General features: G+C 42.0%; 1 long non-coding RNA gene across 1 annotated transcript; it reads left to right on the forward strand.

The window, feature by feature from the left end:
• Positions 1 to 725: 725 nt before the first annotated feature.
• Positions 726 to 21995, forward strand: LOC126295178 (uncharacterized). Its single transcript, XR_007552399.1, has 2 exons — positions 726 to 1314; positions 19600 to 21995. It is a non-coding gene; the product is annotated as an uncharacterized LOC126295178 (long non-coding RNA).
• The last annotated feature ends 295 nt before the right edge of the window (positions 21996 to 22290 follow it).

A 22290-nucleotide genomic window follows, 5' to 3' on the forward strand; every position in this document is an offset into this window, starting at 1 on the left:
GAACATTCAACCTGTTTCGCCACCACTGTTAACAGATGTTGATATTAAACGCTGCCAATCCTATGGCTTGCAAAGCTTAGTGTTCAAAATTCATTAATTCTTTTTCCACGAGGCAGCCGTGTTACCAGCACAGTAAGTTGAGGTGCTCTCCGCTTTGTAGCGCTGCAGTTGTGGTGTGCCATCTATCGGCGATGACGAGCAACAGTGCGTTCATGAGCATCTCTCATATTACTTCACGTCATTTCTAATTTAGAACTTTGAGAGGAAACTCTTAGACGTAATAAACAACTCCTTCGCTAGACCAAATGTTTACTTATAGCTTTTTTACTAATAAAATTGCTGTACCTGCCCCTATCTGTATAATGTTAGCGGCGAGAATTTTTCATACCCGGATACAAGTTTGGAAATATATTCTACACATGTGATCATCGCAAATTTAGTTACATAGATCAGCAAAATTTCTACCATATAATTTTTGAAAGGTGTGGTTGATATAACTACACTATATGTTGTACTTGTAATTTGTCTGGCGTTGGGGCGTACCGTGTCCCGTGGGTAACCGGGAATGCGAGAGAGATCTTGGTTATTGAACATAAAGATAAAGATAAAGGTTACCGGCGGATTTTGTACGTAACTGTTAATCGTACATTCTAAGGCGCTGCAGTCATGGACTGTGCGGCTGGTCCCGGCGGAGGTTCGAGTCCCGACTCGGGCATGGGTGTGCGCTAATTATTTCATTCCCCGCCCATCCAGTCGATAATCATTATCTTCAATTCCCACAAATGTACAAAACTCATCCTTAGATTCAATGAGTTTTATTTGTTTGTTGCTTGTGCATAACTGTAATAGATTTGGGAAACAGTTCTAAGAATAAACATCCTTTAATTGGTCTTATGATAAATTAATCTTCCGAATTTGGTACGTTGCGGGACCTGGTCTGGAGGTAAGACGGCACGAGGTGTAATGGCGGAAAAGACACTTGGACGCCTGCACGTAGTGTACCGGAGAGGCGCGAGAGGACAGGAGTTGCCGGCTGCAGTACCAACTGCCGCAGACAGATGGCAGGTCGAGTCGCTGGCAGCAAAAGTATGGGCGTCATCACATCCGTACAGGTTACAGCTGACTGCAGTTCGTGACATGTTCGTTTAAAGTAGGAAATATTGGGTATTTTCGTCTTGAGTGAACCAACAATGCTGTGCTTTTAGTTGGACTTTCGAATGCAAGAAGAGAGGGACGCAGCAAGAAGAATAATACGGCTGGTGAGCATCTGAAGAGCAAACTGGCAGAATAGAAAAGCAACTGCTTTTATATAAAGTAAGTGCAATTTTCACGCAATAACGTGGATTATAAAATTTAAGATTCCGCAACGAGTATATCACGTAGCAGAGACCTGCAGTATTTTAACTTGTTGAAGTTCTTGATGTAACGAGTAGTAGCTTGTTGAGGTTAAATTCAGACGTGCAGTATCGGTGCTTTCGCAAGTGTACAGTTGTTGGAAACAGAAAAATATCATAACTGAGCCCCAAGACAGTCACGTTTCAATTAGTGGTGTGCAAATCCTGAAACATGTTTTTTTCGACACGGGACTTGACGAATGAAAACGAAACAAGACAAACGCAAAAGGAAAGCAAACGGAATGAGGATAGCATAATTGATTTCTTAATTTCTCGTTATTTTACAGCTGTTTGTGTAAAATGTTACTGCAGTAAACGATCTCAAGTGCAGCTTCAGCATGTGTGTAAAGTATTGCGATACGTTAAACCGAACGGAAATTACGTACCAAGGAATGAATGTTACTAAAGAGATGCCACAGATGAGAAGGTATTATTGTGTATTACTCGAACGTGTGTGTTGTCATTATCAGTAGATTAGATTAGTTTTATCGTTCCATAGATCCGTGTTGAGGAGATCCTCGTGGATGTGGAACATGTCACCTTTTTTTATTTATTTATTTTTAAGCTGAAATAACAATACTATAATAGTACAAATATATACAACCCATCATTTGTTTCTATTAAAAAAATTCGTCAATGGAGTAGGAGTAGTTGGCCACTAGTAAGTCTTTCAGGCTCCTTTTAAAGTAATCTCTATTTGTAACCAAATTTCTTATGTTTGCTGGCAAATTATCGAAGATGAGTGTTCCTGAGTGGTGGACCCCTTTTTGAACTAAAGTAAGTGCTTTTAAGTACTTGTACAGGTCATTTTTGTTGCTGGTATTGTATGTATGAACTGAGCTGTTTGTTGGAAAAAGAGATGTATTATTTAGGACAAATTTCATTAAGGAGTAAATATACTGAGGGGCAGTAGTTAGTATACCCAGTTCTTTGAAGAGGTTTCTATTACGTATTACACGCTTTTGTACCCTGAAAACTTTTGACTTGAAGCGTTACCCCAAAATATTATACCATACGACATTATGGAACGAAAGTAGGCAAAATATGCAAGCTGTTTCACTTTTATGTCGCCTACGTCTGCTAACACTCGAATTGGAAATACAGGTTTGTTAAAGCGTTTCTGCAGTTCTGTGGTGTGCTCCTCCAAACTGAATTTATTATCAAGTTGTAATCCCAGGAATTTAAGACTGTCAACCTCTTCTATCTGCTCTTCTTCGCACTTTATGCATATGCTGGGTGGAAACCTCTTACAGGTTCTGAATTGCATATAGTGAGTCTTTTCGAAGTTTAATGAATGTCAGTTGGCTTTAAACCATTTATTAATATCCATGAAAATATCATTAGCAGATCTTAACTTCTTCCCATTCTGATGATGACTGATGACTGATGACTTAATTCACTAGTCCCTTGCACTGACACCCTTTGTTTCCTGTTAGCGAGGTATGACTTGAACCATTTTTCAGCACTGCCTGTGACACCATAGAATTCTAATTTATTTAAAAGGATGTTGTGGTTTACACAATCGAATGCCTTTGACAAATCACAGAAAATACCTGCTGCTTGTAACTTGTTATTTAATGAATTAAGTACATTTTCACTGTAGGTGTAAATCATGAGAAGTCTTGTAGACCCCTGAAGAGTGTTATTATTGTGTTTTATTTTGCAGTAATAACTAACAAGCAGATGTTTTTACATTCCGGTCCGCACAAAAATAGTTTCTTTTTTATATTTTTGCTTTTGTATTGCAACTCCTCCTCATTTGAAGTTAACTGTACACATACATGGTGAATGCAATCCATTAACTTCTCCACCACTGTGAGTTCATGGTGTTAAGAGAGGCACAAAGCGTCACACATCAGAATTTCCACACCTAGACATAAAGCAGCTCACCTACCTCTCCATGGAGCATCCTAATGTTTTGACATAACAAACGTTTAACTTAGGTGCAAACTGTTCCATATGTTATGGTGCACTGCAGTTCTAATTCCTATCAAAGCTGTCTGACTGTCTGTAATCTGATTCTAACCAAAAGATGTGTCGCATTACACTTCTGTAAGATGCTCGTCTATTTTCACTCCCTACGCATCACACTATTCAGATGCGCGCTATAATTAGTGTATCCACTTCTGCCAATTGCAGCGACAGTAACATCACATACGAGACATTGTTCCAGTTGACAGCAGTTCACTCGGCACCCTGATGACACGGCTACAGCTGTGTTTACTCACAGCTAGCTATGGCACTGCAGAACCTCCACATTAGAGTGCACTGTTACTGCTTCTATTTCTTCCACATTAGCTACCCTACTCTGCTGTAACTTCATAGAACTACTTAAGTTAACCAAGTCCAAAAATCATTCTAGACTCTCTGATCCTCTCTCAGTGGCTTTGCGCATTTGTGACTTCTGTATAAGCTTTGTTATTTGAAGGAATGTAACAGTTGTCGGCGTTTTTTGAGGTATAGTAGATGTATATGAATTTAGTGGCCCCAAAGGCCTGACTGATGATCAGAAAAGGAAAATAAGACACGAACTGGACAATAACAAATACCTGGTTGGAATTCCAAGAGGGTCAGCCAGCTTGTAGGTTTTCTTGCCTTTGATCAGTGCGACTGCTTTTCGTGCCGTCATTACGGCTGCACAGATATTGTTGTGGTCGTGACCCTCGAGACTGGTTTTGTACATATCTCCAATCCAGTCTGTCATGTACAAGCCTCTTCATCTCTGAATAACTGCTGCAACCTGCATACGTGTCAACCTACGTACTGAATTTGAGGCTTTGCCTCTCTAAAAAAATTTTGCTGTCAACACTTCCCTCCATTATCCAATTAACTGTTACTTTATGCCTCATGATATTTCCTGTTACCCTGATTGTACGTTTAGACAGGTGGTGCCATAAATTTTTCTCCTCCAAAATTATATACCTGTTTATCAATTATGACCACCTCCATTATTTTCACTGGAGAATTTTATTTGCGGGTCTGCAAGTGATAAACTAATTTTTGTAGTGTAGAAGTGCCACACCTATCCCTCATTGTTTTTATATCATTTGTTGCGAATAGTTTTGGGATCTGCCACACTATTGAACTGGAATGAGACATGTTGCTGGTCAGAGTTGGCAGACCTTCATGAACATCAAACTGGTGATATAAAACAATATTGTATGTGTGGGATTTTGCTCAAAAGGAAATACCTGTTCACTGATGATTGTCTACCCATCTAATCTAAAGCATTCTTCTGCAGCACTAAATTTAAACAACTACTATTCACCTCTTGTCTAAGCTGTTTATTGTCCATGTTTCACTTCCATATCTCGCTATAGTCCAGACAAATATTTCAGCCATCAGTTGAATTTATGGAAATATGGAAACGTCCCATCCCACCAGTCTGCTTTGACCCATGACGTCACAAATATGGCGGAAACAACCATAAACCACGATTCCAATATGACGCACATAAAGTCGGTGCATACACATTAAAAAGACGAGAATACATCAAAGAACACGCACATGTTCTACAAAGAGCCTAATGACACTAACAGAACAAGTGCGGGAAACTGCGGGTTTTTGGGTGGGGACAAACTAAATATAAACAAATTTAGACACCCAGTCCCATACAAAACCACCCAAAAAGGCGAAAAAACAGACAACACAACTCTCCAAATTCCACTAAACAGAATATCATCTTTAATCGGACACTTCCATCAACATATATAGTTCAAAAATATCTCCCAATACCAATATTCACAGCCACACATTGCAATAAAACATTTCCCTTGATGACAACACAACAAAAAAAATGAAAACTTACCACAAAGAAGTTCCGGCACGACAAACTAGGTCAGCCACACACACACACACACAAAACCATAAACCAGCGAAAAAATGCTCAGCCAAAAGGAAGATGTGACCCAACCTCCCCCCACACCCCAAAATAAAAAACCCATAAACAAAAACCAAATGCAACATAAAATATTCTCAGTCACACACTATAATAAAACAGATCCTCCACAACTAAAACACAAACCAACACCCTCGTCCCCTCACAAACATGAAATAAACCACCCACCCCACCCTAAGCTGCAGCCACCCACCCAAACCACGCTAACCAACTACTTTTGGCCTATGAATTTTACTAACAGCCCTTAAAAAATCCCGAAAAACACGATAGCCCTCAGGGACGCTCTTCCGGCAACAGTACTCGTCTAAATGAGACTCGAGGTTGGAAGAGTGCCTCTTTTCCCTCCCAAGAACCTCACTTGACGCCCCCCAAATCCCCTCTATAGTATTTGTACATGCTCCTGTCTCATAATTTTTAAACTCTAAGCTACGGTTAACAACTAGATGGATGTACCCCCTCTCACCCAACACCCTATATCAAGAAAAAGCATCTCAAACTACTGTGGAACCCGGTTCTATGTACTCCTCAATTAACCCTACTAATTCTGCCTTATACCTCCCCTCCACAACCCCACACACACACATTCGGAACACCCACACCCCGGAACAACAGCCCCCCCCCCCCCCCCCCCCCACACACACACACACACCCAGACACCGACCACAGACTTACCCATCCCACAATTCCTTTTCCCAAACTGCGACTAGTCCACCTCCACAACCATCCTGGGCCCACCCAACTTACCCCCCGTACTTAATAAACTCGGAACGTACTTAAAGACAAAACGAAAACCGATCGAGCACACTCCTCTCCTTCACACCAGTCTCTTGCGCGCATAAACTATGTGAGGGTCTATAATAAAAGTAGTACGTCATCAGTACAGCCTCACGCGTGCCTGACCTAGACTTCTTGAACCGGGAACCGTACCAAATGCCATCCTTACGGTGACGCCACATATAACCGTCCCTGGTCCGAGACGCCAGAACTTTAGCCGATCTGATTTCGTGCCCACAAATAGGCCACTTCACGATCTCTGATAACAAACCAAAGATCTGTAAAAAAAAAAGGGATGTTGTCGAATTACAGCAGACAGTGCAAAAGGAATTGAAGGTGGGAAATGACACACTACAAGGACTGGCAGCGACATATCTGACAATGGCTGAAGTAGAGAGAATGTAAAATGCAGTGTGGCAGTATAGGAAAAAGGTTTTCCGGAAAAAAAGAAATACGTTTACATCACATAATTATAAATTTGAGTGCTGGAAACTCGTTATTTTATGAAAGTATTTGTCTGGAGTGTAACCTGATACAGAAGTGAACTATGGACAAGAGGAGAATGAGAGGTGTGCAAGTGTGGTGCAACACAAGAATGCTGAAGGTTAGATGAGTAGATTGGATAACCTATGTGGAGGTATTTGTTTTTGAATAAAAGTCCCACCGGCACAATCTACAGTTTTATCAATTGAAAGCTTCGGGACTTGTTTCACTAATTGTGACCAGTTACAATGCATCGTTCCAATTTGCTAGTGTGGTGGATTAAGGAATAAGTGCTTGAGAATGGGAGCACGATACCAAAACTAGCCACAAAGAATGTAATATCAGTAAATAATATCAAACAACAAAGAATGACAGTGGGATTTCTGTTTGGAAACAAATTGTTTATCAGCTGCAAACCCATAGATAAAATCTTACGAATGTAATGGAGAAGACCGTGAATTATAAAGAAGTTGTGAATCAAATCTGGAAGGAGAATAATTTATGGTGTAACTTGTCTAAATGTAGGGACAAGATAACAGGACACATCATGAGGTATAAAGTAATAGTCAACTGGGTAAGGGAGGAAAGTGTTTGGGGTAAAAATTTGAGAGATACAAAGCCTCGAGTACCGGTACGTAGGTTCAAATGGACGTAGGTCGCAGTAGTTATTAGGAGATGAACTGGCTCACGCAGGATGGACTAGATTGGAAATGTGGAGTGATGACGACGACAATATCCAAGCAGCACTAATGTAGGTATGCAAAGCCATCAGGCAGACGAGAGAGAGAGAGAGAGAGAGAGAGAGAGAGAGAGAGAGAGAGAGAGAGAGAGAGAGAGAAGAAAAGAAACCTTGCTGGCTGACCCTCTTAGAATTCCAAAAAGGTGTTTGTCTTTCTCCTGTTTCTCCTATTTGCCCCTTATCATTATCAGTCAGGAGTCCAACTGCAGCCTATACAACTTTCCTGGCCGAAAATTTCGACAACTATTTTATTCCTCTAAATTACAAAGCGCATAACAGAAGTCACAAAGGCACAGAGAAAAGAACTGAGTGTTCAGAAAGAGGTCTCAACTTGTTTAAGTCACACAGTTCTCTCAACTTAGAACAGTGCGTAGAAGTCGATCTTAAGGAGATAACAGCTGCAGTGGCAAACCCCCGTGTGTGACGAGCGGAGGTTTCACTGCGCCACAACCAGCTGTGAGTGAACACAGCTCTCAGCTGCGTAATCAGGGTGCCGAGTGAACGGCTTTGGACTGAAACGGCATCTCGTACGTGTGCTTCCCCCGTCACTCCAGTTGGGAGGACACAATAATCGTGGCCTGCATCTGAATAGGAGGTGTAGGGAGGGATTAGATGAGCATCTCGCAGGAGGTGTAAAGCGACACATTTTTAGATTAGAATTAGGTTGTAGACAGACGACTTTGAACAAATTAGAACTTAACAGCATCGTAATACATGGAACAGTTTTCAGAAAAGTAAAATTAGTTTTATCAGAACATTAGGAGAGTGAGAAACAACGTAGACGAGCTTCTTGTATGTATAGAAGTAGTGTGAAATTCCGATGTGTAATGGTGTGTGACCCTCTCAGTTCGATATAACCGCGGTGATGGAGAAGCTATGTATGAGGTATTATAGACTAGCATCATTTTTGTGTGAAGTTGCCTTGGAAAAAGGAGTTGCAACGTGTATAAAAGTGGGGAATTATGTCAACAGTATTAAAATCGATAATTTTCTGTACATCGTAATGTAAGTGCGTGTGGTTATCATTTGTTACTGCAGAATACTACACTGTAGTTGTAACAGTCCACAGATCTCCTCTAAGTAACTATCGGCTGTTTAGCAGAAATATAGATGTTGTATTGACCTACACTGTGGAGATTTCGGAAGAGATTTCCACCCCATCATACTCATTAGTTATGTGATCTACCCATCTAATCTTCAGCATTCTTCTGTAGCACCACATTTCGAAAGCTTCTCTTCTCTTCTTATCCAAACTATTTATCGTCCACGTTTCACTTCCATACATGTCTACACTCCATACAAATACTTTCAGAAACGACTTCCTGACACTTAAATGTATACTCTATGTTAACAAATTTCTCTTTTTCAGAAACGCTTTCCTTGCCATTGCTGGTCTACATTTTATATCCTCTCTTCTTTGATCATCACTATTATTCTGCTGCCCAAACAGCAAAACTCCTTTAAGTGTCTCATCTCCTAATCTAATTCCCTCAGCATCACCTGATTTAATTCCACTACATTCCATTTTCCTCGTTGTGCTTTTGTTGATGTTCATCTCGTATCCTCGTTTCAACACACAGTCCATTCTCTTCAACTGTTCTTAAAAGTTCATGGAGTCTCTGCCAAAATTGCAATGTCATCGGCAAACCTCAAGTTTTTTTATTTCTTTTCACTGGATTTTTATGTCTTCTCCAAATTTTTCTTTTGTTTCCTTTACTGCTTGCACAATGTACAGATTAAATTAGATTGAAGATTGGCTACAACACTGTCACACTTGCTTCCCAATCACTGCTTCCCATTTGTGCCCCTCAACTCTTGTAACTGCCATACTGTTTAAGTAAAATTTGTAAATAGCCTTATTCTTCCTGTATCTTATGCCTGCCACCTTAAGAATTTGAAGGATCCTGTTCCAATCAACATTGTCAAAAGCTTCCTCTGAGTTTACAGTTGCTATAAACGTAGGTTTGCTTTTTCTTAACCGAGCTTCTAAGATAAGTCGTAGGGTCAGCAATGGCTTGCATGTTCCTACATTTCTACAGAATCCAAACCGATTTTCTCTGAGGTCATCTTCAGTTTTCCCCTTCGTCTGGTTTGCAACAGTGTCTTATTAAACTGATAGTTTGGTAATTTTTACACCTGTGAGCACCTGCTTTCTTTGGAATTGGGATTATTATTTTCTCCTTGATGCCTGAGGGTATTTTGGATGAGTCATAAATCTTACCGAGGAGGTGAAAGAGTTTTGTCATGGCTGGCTCTCCCAAGGCTATCGGTAGTTCTAATGGAATGTTGTCTCCTCCTGGGACCATGTTTTGACTTTCGTCTTTCAGTGCTCTGTCGACCTCTTCGCACAGTATCGTATCTGCCATCTCATCTTCATCTATGCCCTTTTCCATTTCCATAATACTGCCCTAAAGTACATCGCCCTTGTACAGACCCTCTATACTCCTTCTTTGCTTAGAACTGTTTTTCCATCTGAGCTCTTGACATTCATACAAGTGGTTCCGTTTTCTCCAAAAGCCTCTTTAATTTTCCCGTAGGTGACATCCATCTTATCCCCATTGATTTATGCTTCTACATCCTTACGGTTGTCCTCTAGCCATTCTTGCTTAACAATGTTGCACTTTCTGTTGTTCTCATTTTTGAAATGTTTGTGTTCCTTTTTGCCTGCTTCATTTGCTGAATTTTTATATTTTCTCCTTTCATCAGTTAAATTCAGTATTTCTTGTGTTACCCCAAGATTTCTACTAGCCCTCATCTTTCAACCTACTTGATTCTCTGCTCACTACGCTATTTCATCTCTCAGAGCCACCCATTCTTCATCTACTGTATTCCTTTCTTGTGTTCTTGTCAATTGTTCTCTAATGCTGTCTCTCAAAGTCTCTACAACGCCTGGTTCTTTCAGTTTATCCAGGTCCCATTTCCTTAAATTCCTACCTTTTGCAGTTTCTCCAGTTTTAACCTATAGTTCATAACCATTAAATTGTGGTCAGAGTCCACATCTGCCCCTGGAAATATTGTACAATTTAAAGCCTGGTTCCCAAATCTGTCTTACCGTTACGTAATCAATCTGAAACCTTCCAGTGTCATCAACTCTCTTCAACATGTACAACCTTCTTCCATGATTAAACCAAGTGTTAGCGATGACTGAATAATACTCTATACAAAATTCTACCAGGCAGTTCCTCTTTCATTTCTTACACCCAGTCAGAATCCACCTACTACATTTCCTTCGCTTCTTTTTCCTTCTACCGCATTCCAGTCCCCATTGACTATAAAATTTTGGCCTCCCTTGACTCTCTGAGTAATTTATTTCCTCTTGTCCTAGATTTCTTCAATCCCTTCATCTGCAGAGCTAGTTGGCATATAAACTTATACCACTGTGGTAAACCTTCACTATACTGTTCGTAGTAACTTATCCATATTCCAATTTTTTTATTCATTATTAAACCTACTGCTGCATTACCACTATTTGATTTTGTATTTATAACCCTGCATCCACATCACCAGAAGACCTGTTTCTCCTGCCACCGAACTTCACTAATTTCCACTATATGTAACTTCAACCCATCTATTTCCCTTTCCAAATTTTCTAACCTACCTGCCCATTTAAGGAATCTGACATTCAATGCTCCGAAATGTAGAACCCGAGTTTTGTTTCTCCTGATACTGACATCTTCCTGAGTAGTCCCTGTTTCGAGATCCAAATGAGGAAATATTTTGCCTCTATAATATTTTAACCAAGAGGACACCATCATGATTTAACCGTACAGTAAAGGTGCATGCTCTGGGGGAAAAATTACGGCCGTAGTTTCCCCTTGCTTTCAGCCGTTCGCAGTACCAGGACAGCAAGGCCGTTTTGGTTATTGTTACAAGGCCAGATCCGTCAATCATCCAGACTGTTGCACCTGCAACTACTGGAAAGGCTGATGCCCCTCTTCAGGAACCACACGTTTGTCTGGCCTCTCAACAGATACCCCTCCGTTGTGGTCGCACCTACAGTATGGCTATCTGTATCGCTGAGGCATGCAAGCCTCCCCACTGACGGCAAGGTCTGTGGTTCATGGAGGGGGTACAGAGCCACACAATTACAATCGCTGACAGTAGTCATTTCGAACAGTCAAGTGTCGTGAAAACATACACATTCAGGTCTCTCAGGAAGTAATGAGGATTTAGTTTCTTTCCAGGGTAGAAATTAATATTTCTTTAAATAGTGTGTGCACATGTAACACACACCAAATTTATTGACGTGCTACAGTGTTCTTTATCTGTGCCTTTTAATTGCTTTCACGAACTGTTGTCAGATTAAATTTCGGGTGTGCAGCCACAAGAAATCTCCTTCTAATATTTCGGCTGTATAACATTCAGCCATCTTCAGGTAGGGGAGGGCTGTCAGCGGCACAATCCGCCGCTCTTCAGCCGAGTGACACGACAACTAATGCGAGAATAAAATGTTACATATAAAGCGATAAAGAAGGGGAACATAAGACAGAGTAAGGGGAGAAAACGGAGGTAAAATATACACTGACATGCAGACGTTCATGGGGGACAATTAAAAAAAAGTCAACAGAAAGGTAAAAAAAGCACAATTGGCTATTCTTAAAAAAACAGAGAAGACACTGAATGCGCAGGAACAGGATAAAAGTCAGCCACAGAAGTAAAAACACTCCGGAACAACACACTTAAAACCCACTCGGAACACACATGACGAACAATAAAACTGCCAGGTGGGACCTGCCGAGGGAAAAGGTCAGAGAGTAAGGAAAAGGAGGGGAGAGCAAGGGGCAGCAGGGGAAGCGCCAGGATGAAGAGAGGAGGGGCATCAATGGGTACTCGAAGAGGCAGGAGACACGTGGGGTGGCAGAGGCAGAGGAAGAGGGAAGACAGGGCAGGAGGGAGCGCAGAGACACTGGAAGGAGGCACAAGAGGGGGAGGGGGAGTAGGAGGGGGAAGCCACTCAGGAGGAGGGAGGGGGAGGAGAGGGAGCCCTGAGGAGGAGGCAGGGGGAAGGGGTTAGAGTTGGTAGGAAGGGTAGACGTCAGGGCGAAGCTCATCATCCGGGAGGGGTAGACGGTGGAAGTTGTGTTGGGAAAGGAGATGGAGGGTGTGGAGATGGAGAGAGGATGGGACACAACGGTAAAGGCGCGGCAACTGGTTGGGGGTGGAGAGGGTGGGAGAAACCAGGGGGTGAGGGGGATCAAGGCGGCGGACAATATAGAGTGTGCGGATGTGTTCAAGGGAAAGGAGAAGGTGGGGGAAGGGGATGAGGTCGTAGAGGATGCGCGTGGGGGACAGAAGGTGGATGCTGAAGGCGAGGTGGAGTGCGTGGCGTTAGAGGATTTGGAGGGCTTGATAGAACCGGGGAGGGGCGGAAACCCAAGCGACGCTGGCATAACAGAGGATGGGGCGGATCAAGGATTTGTAGGCGTGAAGGATGGTGGAAGGATGCAGACTGCAAGTCCGGCCAGTCAGGAGTTTCAGGAGGCGGAGGCGGTTGTGAGCTTTGTTTTGGATGGTAAGGAGATGGGGAGTCCAGGTGAGATGGCGGTTGAGGGTGAGGCCAAGGTATTTGAGGGTAGGACTGAGGTGGATAGGACGGCCATAAATGGTGAGGTAGAAATAATGGAGACGGAAGGAGCGGGTGGTGCGGCCTATGATGATCGCCTGGGTCTCGGAGGGATTGATACGGAAGGACCACTGGTTGCACCAAGTGGTGAATTGGTCAAGGTGGGTTTGGAGGGTACGTTGGGACCGTTGAAGGATAGGATAAAGGGCTAGGAAGGCAGTGTCATCAGCGAACTGGAGAAGATTAACAGGAGGGGGAGGTTTGGGCACATCAGTAGTGTACAGGAGTAGAGGAGAGGGGAAAGGACAGAACCTTGTGGCACGCCTGCAGATGGGTAGAAAGTACGGGAGTTGGAATTGTGGATAGTCACATAGGAGAGACGGTGGGAGAGGAACGAAGCAACGAGACGGATGAAGTTGATGGGGAGAGCATAGGTCTGGAGTTTGAAGAGGAGCCCGGGATGCCAGGGCCGCTCCAGTGCTCGCTTTGTTCTTTTATACTGTTGTACCACTCGTCTGCGCGTGCGGCAACAGATGCAAATGTGCCAGAGACGTCGGTCGGCGGCAGACACGTGCATAATGCGCGAGTTGTATCTATGACTGCACAGTTGATCTGTGTTGGCATATCGATATATCATTATGAGCTGCACTGTGACAACGTCTTTGAGAGTTTATTACAGCAACTGCCGGATTCCATGATTTATCGAGATTGAAACCACTATCTCATTAATTAAATTCGTCGTCAAGCGAATTTCAATTGCCTCCTTTACTATAAAGTCCCAAAAGGATGATGTAGTTGCCAAAATTTCGACATTGTCATACAACATACTGTGACCATTATCAATAGAGTGTTCTGCCACTGCCAACTTGTTAGGTTGTAGAAGCCGTGTGTACCTCCTGTGTTCTGTACATCTTTGTTGGACAGTATGAGTTGTTTGTCCGATGTAAGAGAGGCCACATTCACACGGAATTTTGTAAACTCCAGATTTTCGGAGCAACAAATCATCTTTGACGGAGCCCACTAGTGCAGCTGTCTTGGGTGGACGTCGAAAAATCACTTTTACTTTGTCTCTATCTAGAATCTGTCCTATTTTTGACGAGAGCCTATCCACATATGGCAGGAAGGCCATAGATTTAAAGGTTTCTTCATGTTCTTTTGCTTTTTTTGTGGCCTCTTTCGGTTTCATTTTCAGTGCCCTCTGTATTTGTTGTGGAGAGTACCCATTTTCTTCAAACACTCTTTGTAAGTGGGAAAGTTCATTTTGCAGACTGCTTTCGTCAGAAATAATATGCGCTCTGTGAGTCAAAGTTTGGAGAACATTCATTGTCTGGGCAGGACGGTGGCAGCTATTTGCACGTAAATACAGATCGGTGTGGGTCGGCTTTCTATACACTCCGTGTCCCAAAGTGCCATCCTCTCTGCGCCAACCAAAACATCCAAGAATGGAAGCCATCCCTTCTTTTCAACTTCCATTGTGAACTTTATTTGATTGTGGAGGGAGTTCAGATGTCTTAAGAAGTCTTGCAAGTTGTCTTCACCATGAGGCCAAACTACAAAGGTGTCATCAACATACCTCCAGAATATCGTGGGTTTCAAGTCGACAGATTCGAACGCATTCTCCTCGAAGTCCTCCACAAATAAATTGGCCACCAGAGGGGATAAGGGACTAACCACAGTGACTCCGCTCGTCTGTTCAAAAAATTCAATGTTAAATAAGAAATATGTGGAGGTCAGAACATGTTTAAATAAAGCTGAAATCTGTGATGTTTAAAACTTTCCCGGAGTACTGATTGTTCCATAAAAACACAGGAGAACTGCCAGATATTAGCAACTTCCTGCCACGATATTTTGGCGTAGAGTCTTCTGGCCATCTTCAGCTGAGTGCCACTGTAGTAGTACTGGCGAGTACGCGCTGAGCTCCGCTATTTGTACCCTTCTGAGGTGACACTGCGCATGCGCTGCGCCTCGCGCCCTCCACTGTGAAAGCCTGGCGTATCGGGGTCAGGTCGATTTCCATCTTTATGCAGGTAACTACGTCGACGGTGAAGTTTCTCTGTAACAGGATCCCAAGCAGAGTTCAGCTGATAACCGGTATCTCGATTGATAGGCGTCTCGCTGTCAGGCAGTATTATTACCACAGATTCATTGATAATTGAGCTCCAAAAGTTTGATGTGTGGGCCAAAATTTTTGTGTCGTCGTAATTCACGGAGTGGTCTGTGGAAATACAATGTTCGGCGATTGCGGACTTGGTGGGTGGGTTGGAGAAGGCGAGTGTGCCGTCGGTGTTCCGCAGTGCGCTCCTGCACAGTCCGTGCCGTTTGCCCTGTATTCGATTTGCCGCATTCACACGGAACTTTGTAAACACCTGGTTTACGCAGGCCCAGGTCGTCTTTAACAGATCCCACCAGTGATGAAATTTTGGACGGAGGGCGAAAGATGACTCACTTGATACTTTCTCAATATTTGTATGTCTTCATCACTCTGTTCACTTGCCTAGGTCAAAAGCCATTCTTAAGAAACGCTTTTTTCAGGTGTCCCAGTTCCGCTTGAAGACTGTCGGCGTCAGAGATAGTATGGGCACGGTGGACCAAGGTTTTGAGAACGCCCATTCTTTGTGCTGGATGGTGGCAACTAGTAGCTTGTGGATACAGGTCTGTGTGAGTGCGCTTTCTGGACACCGAGTGACCAAGTGCGCCGTCACTCTTCCGTCGCACCGAGACGTCTGAAAATGGCAGACAACCGTCTCTCTCTATCTCTGTGGTAAACTTTCTTTTCATGTATGGAGTTCGTGTGATGTAAAAATTCTTGGAGACGGTCCAGACCATGAGGCCACACTATAAAAGTGTCGTCAACGTACTGCCAAAATACTGTCGGTTTAAAAGTGGCAGAGTCGAGTGCTCTCTCCTCAAAATCCTCCATAAAAAGATTAAACCGGGTGTTTACAAAGTTCCGTGTGAATGCGGCAAATCGAATACAGGGCAAACGGCACGGACTGTGCAGGAGCGCACTGCGGAACACCGACGGCACACTCGCCTTCTCCAACCCACCCACCAAGTCCGCAATCGCCGAACATTGTATTTCCACAGACCACTCCGTGAATTACGACGACACAAAAATTTTGGCCCACACATCAAACTTTTGGAGCTCAATTATCAATGAATCTGTGGTAATAATACTGCCTGACAGCGAGACGCCTATCAATCGAGATAGCGGTTATCAGGTGAACTCTGCTTGGGATCCTGTTACAGAGAAACTTCCCCGTCGACGTAGTTACCTGCATAAAGATGGAAATCGACCTGACCCCGATACGCCAGGCTTTCACAGTGGAGGGCGCGAGGCGCAGCGCATGCGCAGTGTCACCTCAGAAGGCTACAAATAGCAGAGCTCAGCGCGTACTCGCCAGTACTGCTACAGTGGCACTCAGCTGAAGATGGCCAGAAGACTCTACGCCGAAATATCGTGGCAGGAAGTTGCTAATATCCGGCAGTTCTCCTGTGTTTTAATGGAACAAGCTGAAATCTCTTTGTCAAAACTTCTTTCAATAAGTTGTAGAGATTCTGGAAGGGGAACCTTTGTTGTCAGATATTTTATGAAACTGCCACAACACCTTTATCGTTTTGTTTCAGGGTCGCATCAAGTAATTGCATTGCACTAAAATAGCCGACTTCAGTCTTGTTCTATTTTGTTGACATCGAAGACCGGGATGTAGTATGTCCACCCGGTTCCACGTGGTTTGTGGTGACAACAGCTGTTCCACTGTTCAGTCTGTTTCACCCACAAGTCAACAATGAAGTCTTTATTGATGGACTAAAAGCTCAGATTAGCAAAAGATGGTGAAGGAAATAAGGCAATGCACTTTGAAAGGAACTATCCCAGCATTTGGTGAAGTGATTTATGGGAATGACAAATCAGGGTGGCTGAACGTGGCTCTCGACCATTGTCTTCTGAATGAGATTCCACTGTTCCATCCACTGCTCCTCCCCATTCGGTACGATTTAGACATAGTAGCCTGTTCGGTGTTCTGGGTGGTGTAGACAAAAATTTAATTACCTAGTATCTCCATGTCAATAAATGCACACATGAAATTCTGATAGCCGTCATTCTATAACTCGGAGCTGCAGCAGTACTAGCAGATGGAAAAATTGTGTTTCTATAAATTATATGTGGTCTGAAATATCCAAACAGCAATAAACAAAGAGGTGGAGGAGATTAATTGAATTGAGTAATCTGTACATTCCTACTGCTGGTGATTATTAATCAAACTTACTGCCATGAGTTAGAGGTTGTTTCACTTAATAGGTCAAAAGGTAGCAATGAACATATGAAAACTTGTCTGAGAAATAAAGATACTGTGGCACCAGAAGTGAAGAGCCATATGAAGTTTTCACTTTGACAAAATAAATGCTGAGTCACATAGCAAGGTTAGATGACATTTCTGGATGAAGTGCTGTTCCCATCTTCACTACTTTTATGGACACTTCCTTCTTGAATTAAGGTCACAAAATATCTCAGTTATGTGTTACAAGCCTACTGTATACACACACTCACCAACGGCCGGGTGCCAGAATGCATATCAACATATACTACATGCGAGACACTTACTTCGGAATGCCACAAATAATCCGCAATCTAAGTTGTACATAAATGACTGAAGAGTACACGCATGCAGTTAACTTATACAAAATGTAGGGGCAAAAACCATTTTAGTAAGTTGAAAATAGTAACTGATAAACTGGGATTACGTTCAATAGAGTTAATGAAGTTGCCTTGCTATTTAGAGTTAACTGACACTCTTACAGAAATTCATGTTCTGATGGTAGCATACAGCCGGCGCAAACAGTTGAAAATGATTAGCACCTAACTGTGCAAGTTCGAGAATTTATTTCGAGGCTGCTGTAGGATATACTATAGAGTACAGTACGTGCGTTGTTTATAATGCTAAAGGTGAACGTTGAATCCTTACAGAATCTGTCCCACCTAAAAGTCTCATACTATCTTCCCATTTGTGAAACTTTGCCGATTCACCTGCTTGTATAGTTGAGGGTTTAAAACATAGCTATTCGTTCTTCCACGAGGAAGTCGTTTTGCTAGAAAGTCCGAAGTGTGGATCATAGTGAGTTTAGGTGCACTCCACTTTGCTGCTCTGGATTTGTGGCGTGTTTACAGAAGTAGTAAAGCTCTGCATAAAGGATAGCACGGCCATCCTATATCCCTGCATTGGTCGCCGTTGCAGATGGTAGGCTTACTTGTATCGTAGAAGTTGTCATAGGAAATACTTTGTCAATTGAGTACAATAAGCATATACCTTTCTAAAAGTTGTAGTAAATATGTGGCTTAGAGTTTCATCTTCAAAAATTATGTTTCAAACTCTCATTTTAATCCTGAGTTGTGTACAGAAACAGACTCAAATATTTCATTCACAACACATGTATATTTTTCAAACTGACATGTCCAGGGTCTGTTGTTGTTGTTGTGGTCTTCAGTCCTGAGACTGGTTTGATGCAGCTCTCCATGCTACTCTATCCTGTGCAAGCTTCATCATCTCCCAGTACCTACTGCAGCCTACATCCTTCTGAATCTGCTTAGTGTATTCATCTCTTGGTCTCCCTCTACGATTTTTACCCTCCACGCTGCCCTCCAATGCTAAATTTGTGATCCCTTGATGCCTCAAAACATGTCCTACCAACCGATCCCTTCTTCTAGTCAAGTTGTGCCACAAGCTCCTCTTCTCCCCAATTCTATTCAATACCTCATCATTAGTTACGTGATCTACCCATCTAATCTTCAGCATTGTTCTGTAGCACCGCATTTAGAAAGCTTCTATTCTCTTCTTGTGCAAACTATTTACCGTCCATGTTTCACTTCCATACATGGCTACACTCAATACAGATACTTTCAGAAACGACTTCCTGACACTTAAATCTATACTCGATGTTAACAAATTTCTCTTCTGTTGATGCAGAGAACAAAATACTTCGCCACAAGGTAATTTACTGAACAGGACCACATATCTTACATACACAGTCCACTTGTTTTGGTATTTGATGAAACAAACAGTAATGTCTTTACTCGTGCCTTTCTGCTGTATCGTTTCCGCTGCTTACCACTGGATATGGTACACACTGTATTTCTAATGTACAGTTAAAGATTATACTTGAATGAGAAAATAGATGCTTTGATTTGTTACCACAGCTGGTTAAAGTTTACTTCAGAGTTTCCCCTTACCATTCATGTTTTTAAAACTTTGCAATCAGAGCTTTGCATTTATTGGCAATATGTGCCACAACAGGTGCTAAGATATCTAATCTTGTGGTTAGGTTTGGCCGTGATAATTTAATCATTTATTGCAAATAATGTTTACTTGCACTTACCTGTAATCCCCGCTACAACCCACATCAGAAAGTACCTCTGGCCCAACAGCTATTATAATTTTTATATTCAAGCCTCACATGCTCTGTTATGATTGAAGTGTTGTTGTGAATTCAGTATAATTGGTCATCTACAATTTCACTTTAGTATATGGCATTAATTTTGCATTTCATAGTAGTTAGTGCACACCTGGAATAATACCACTTAGATTGTCATCATTTGATTCTGTGGTTCGAAAATAACATTTTGTCGCTTTATGTATCCTTAAATCGGATACGATAGTATATTGAGAAACAAGCCCTGGCTACTTAAAAACATATTATAGTGTTAAACGCTTTTTATTTTTGAAGATTGTAATATTGCAAATTTGTGTTCCAGAGATTGGACAGCCTTCAAATGTGACCACAATGGCATCAGTCCTGCTGAGAACATGGACACAATAGATGATGAAGTCACCACTCTGAAGAACTGAGTAAAACAGCTTCATGCTGAAATTGAAGTTTTAAACTGAAAACTAAACCTCTCTTCTTTTGCACCTTTTACGAAAGACAACCTCCGTACCGATGTGGACGGTTTACTCGGTGCAGATCAGTTTGCAATATTAACAAAGGGAAAACACTGCAGAAAGAGCTGAAAATTAGACTACCTTGTTGTAGTATGGGGTGAAAACTCATGCTGGAAAATAAATTTCCATTTCCTTCAGACAGAACCCTGAAATGTTCACTCCAGAATGTAAAATTTAGGCCCATTGTGCTGAGGGAGCTAATGAGTTCCCTGAAAGTGAAGCTTGCCCTCATGTTAGCAGTGGAGAAACATCGTGCTCTCACGATGGATGCAGTTAGTATCACTCCATCATTCGAATACGATTGAAGAAATGGCTGCATCATTGGTAATGACGTGACACACCTCCATCAAATCTTGCCCTTGCAACAACTACAGCTTCTCATGCATTAGTTTTTATGCTGGGTGGTATCACCTCAAGATGGAAACAAATCATAGGTTACCATTACAGGGACTGGTGATCTCAGATGTTAGGTCACATAGTGATAAGAGCCATTTACCATTACACATGGCCATCGTTTTTCCAGTTCTCATGTCAAAGACATCATTACAAACATTATTAGAGAATCTCGGGCACTCGTACAATGTTCGCTGCATCGTGTCAGGTACGGGAGGGCAAAATCGTGCTGAATGGCGAGAATTTGGCATTGTTGTCGAAAGGTTTTCAAAATTAGTTTCTGCCAGTATCCTTGTGATAATAATAGGAAACTAATTTTCCTTGCAGATACACCACACATTTTGAAAAATATGAGGAACCACGTATTGAATGGGCAATGAGTTCTCCTCTGACAAAATGTTGCCGAGGGACGTGATCTGCCTTGTAAGGAGGTACAAATAAATCGTGGAGAACAGTGGCTTGAGGTAGACAGTGGTTTTAAGTCTTTAACTGGCACCACAACTGCGTGAGAAGTGTTTGATTCCAAACCATTACGAGTAAATGAAAGTTGGCTCGTCTACTGCCCTAATTAGCAGCCAGGCTGCGGCAGCCAAGCTGCGGCAGCCATTGAGCAGGCTGTCAAGACTGAGATACTGCAGAAAACACTTTAACCGCAGCACGGTCTCTAAGGCACTTTCATAAGTGGTCTTGCCTCATGACATCCAGAGCTCCAGTTACAGCTCTGAGTCGTTCTAATGAACAAACATACAGTGAGGGTCTCTTTCATCTTTAGGACACTGTCATTATTTGGAAACTTGAAAATTGGGCTGAACAGTGCCTGGAAACCAATTCAGTCTGGTGTAGCTTTGACTACTGTAGGTATTTTGCAATTTTAGGACACATGCCTGAATGAGAAAAAATTTAAATTTTTCTGTTGAGTAGATTTACAAAAGATCCTTAGAAAATCTGTTTTCAATGTTCAGGTTCAAAAGTCCCATACCAGCACCACAAGAGTAGAAATTGGCACTGAGGGTTATTGCTCTTTCTCTGATCTTTATTACTGCCACAGATAATAATGAAAATAAAATTAATGGGGGAATCGCTAAGTGAAGATGAGGGTAAGTATTCTGAGGAAGTTGATGACCCCCTTTGCAACGCTGTGTGTGGTGATGAGCAGCCACCAGTCTCTCTACTGTTTGTGTGGCCATCTAGAAAAATGTCTGTATGTCTGTGAATGTGCTTTTACAACTAAAATTCTTTAGAGACCTCACTTATTGAGCCACCAAGTGCGGTTTTGTGTGTATTTCAAAAGGCAGAGGTGTAGTTGAGAAGCAAACAACAAGATGTTACTCTCAGGTGAATTGTTGCTCTCTGATACAGCCACTGCAGTGCCTGCATCAGTGGAGGAGAAAGTAGTTTTCCCAGCCTGCCACAGTGTACAGGAGAAAATAATTCACAGGTTCATGGCAACAAGAATTCATCTGCTTCTAAGGGATGGAAATAAAAGATATCAGGGTGTAGTGACACAGGGCAGTTGAAGCATCACCATGAGAAAAGTAGTGCAGAAACTGACTTCCAAAATCACTTTTTAGTAAATGATTTGAAAAATTGACATACATCAGCATGTTGAGACATAAAATCTGTGTTAACGATTTTTCTTCAAATGTTGTCATTTTTCTGTTACGTACAGCTATTTTTATATTTTTGTTTTACGTTTTTCTCAGAGTGTGGAGTACTTTTATTATCTCGTGTAATATTTGCTACATTTTGCAAGTAGAGTATACCCGTGTCAAGGATTCAGAAGGATGCATATATAAATAAAAACTTCATCGTTCAACCTGTGTACATATTTGACTTTTGTGATTTGCCATCATTTTTTTTCTTGTAATTAATTTACTTTCTTTAGTTTTTGTTTCTCTGAATTTTAATAGCCTTTTATACATATAGTGTATCTACATCAATCAATAAAGAAGGAAGTCTGTAAAGTTTCCCTCCCTTCTCAGCTCAAAAAGTACAGCCAAAGCCACAGCATGTAACATAACGGAAAGTGAAACTTTCGCAACTACAATACTTCTCCTGTGTATGCAAACTAAGTTGACCGTGTGTGGGAAATGACTCTGACTCTGCAGCCA

This window comes from Schistocerca gregaria, chromosome 11 (genome assembly GCF_023897955.1).
Source record: "Schistocerca gregaria isolate iqSchGreg1 chromosome 11, iqSchGreg1.2, whole genome shotgun sequence".
NCBI classification, from domain to species: Eukaryota; Metazoa; Arthropoda; class Insecta; order Orthoptera; family Acrididae; genus Schistocerca; species Schistocerca gregaria.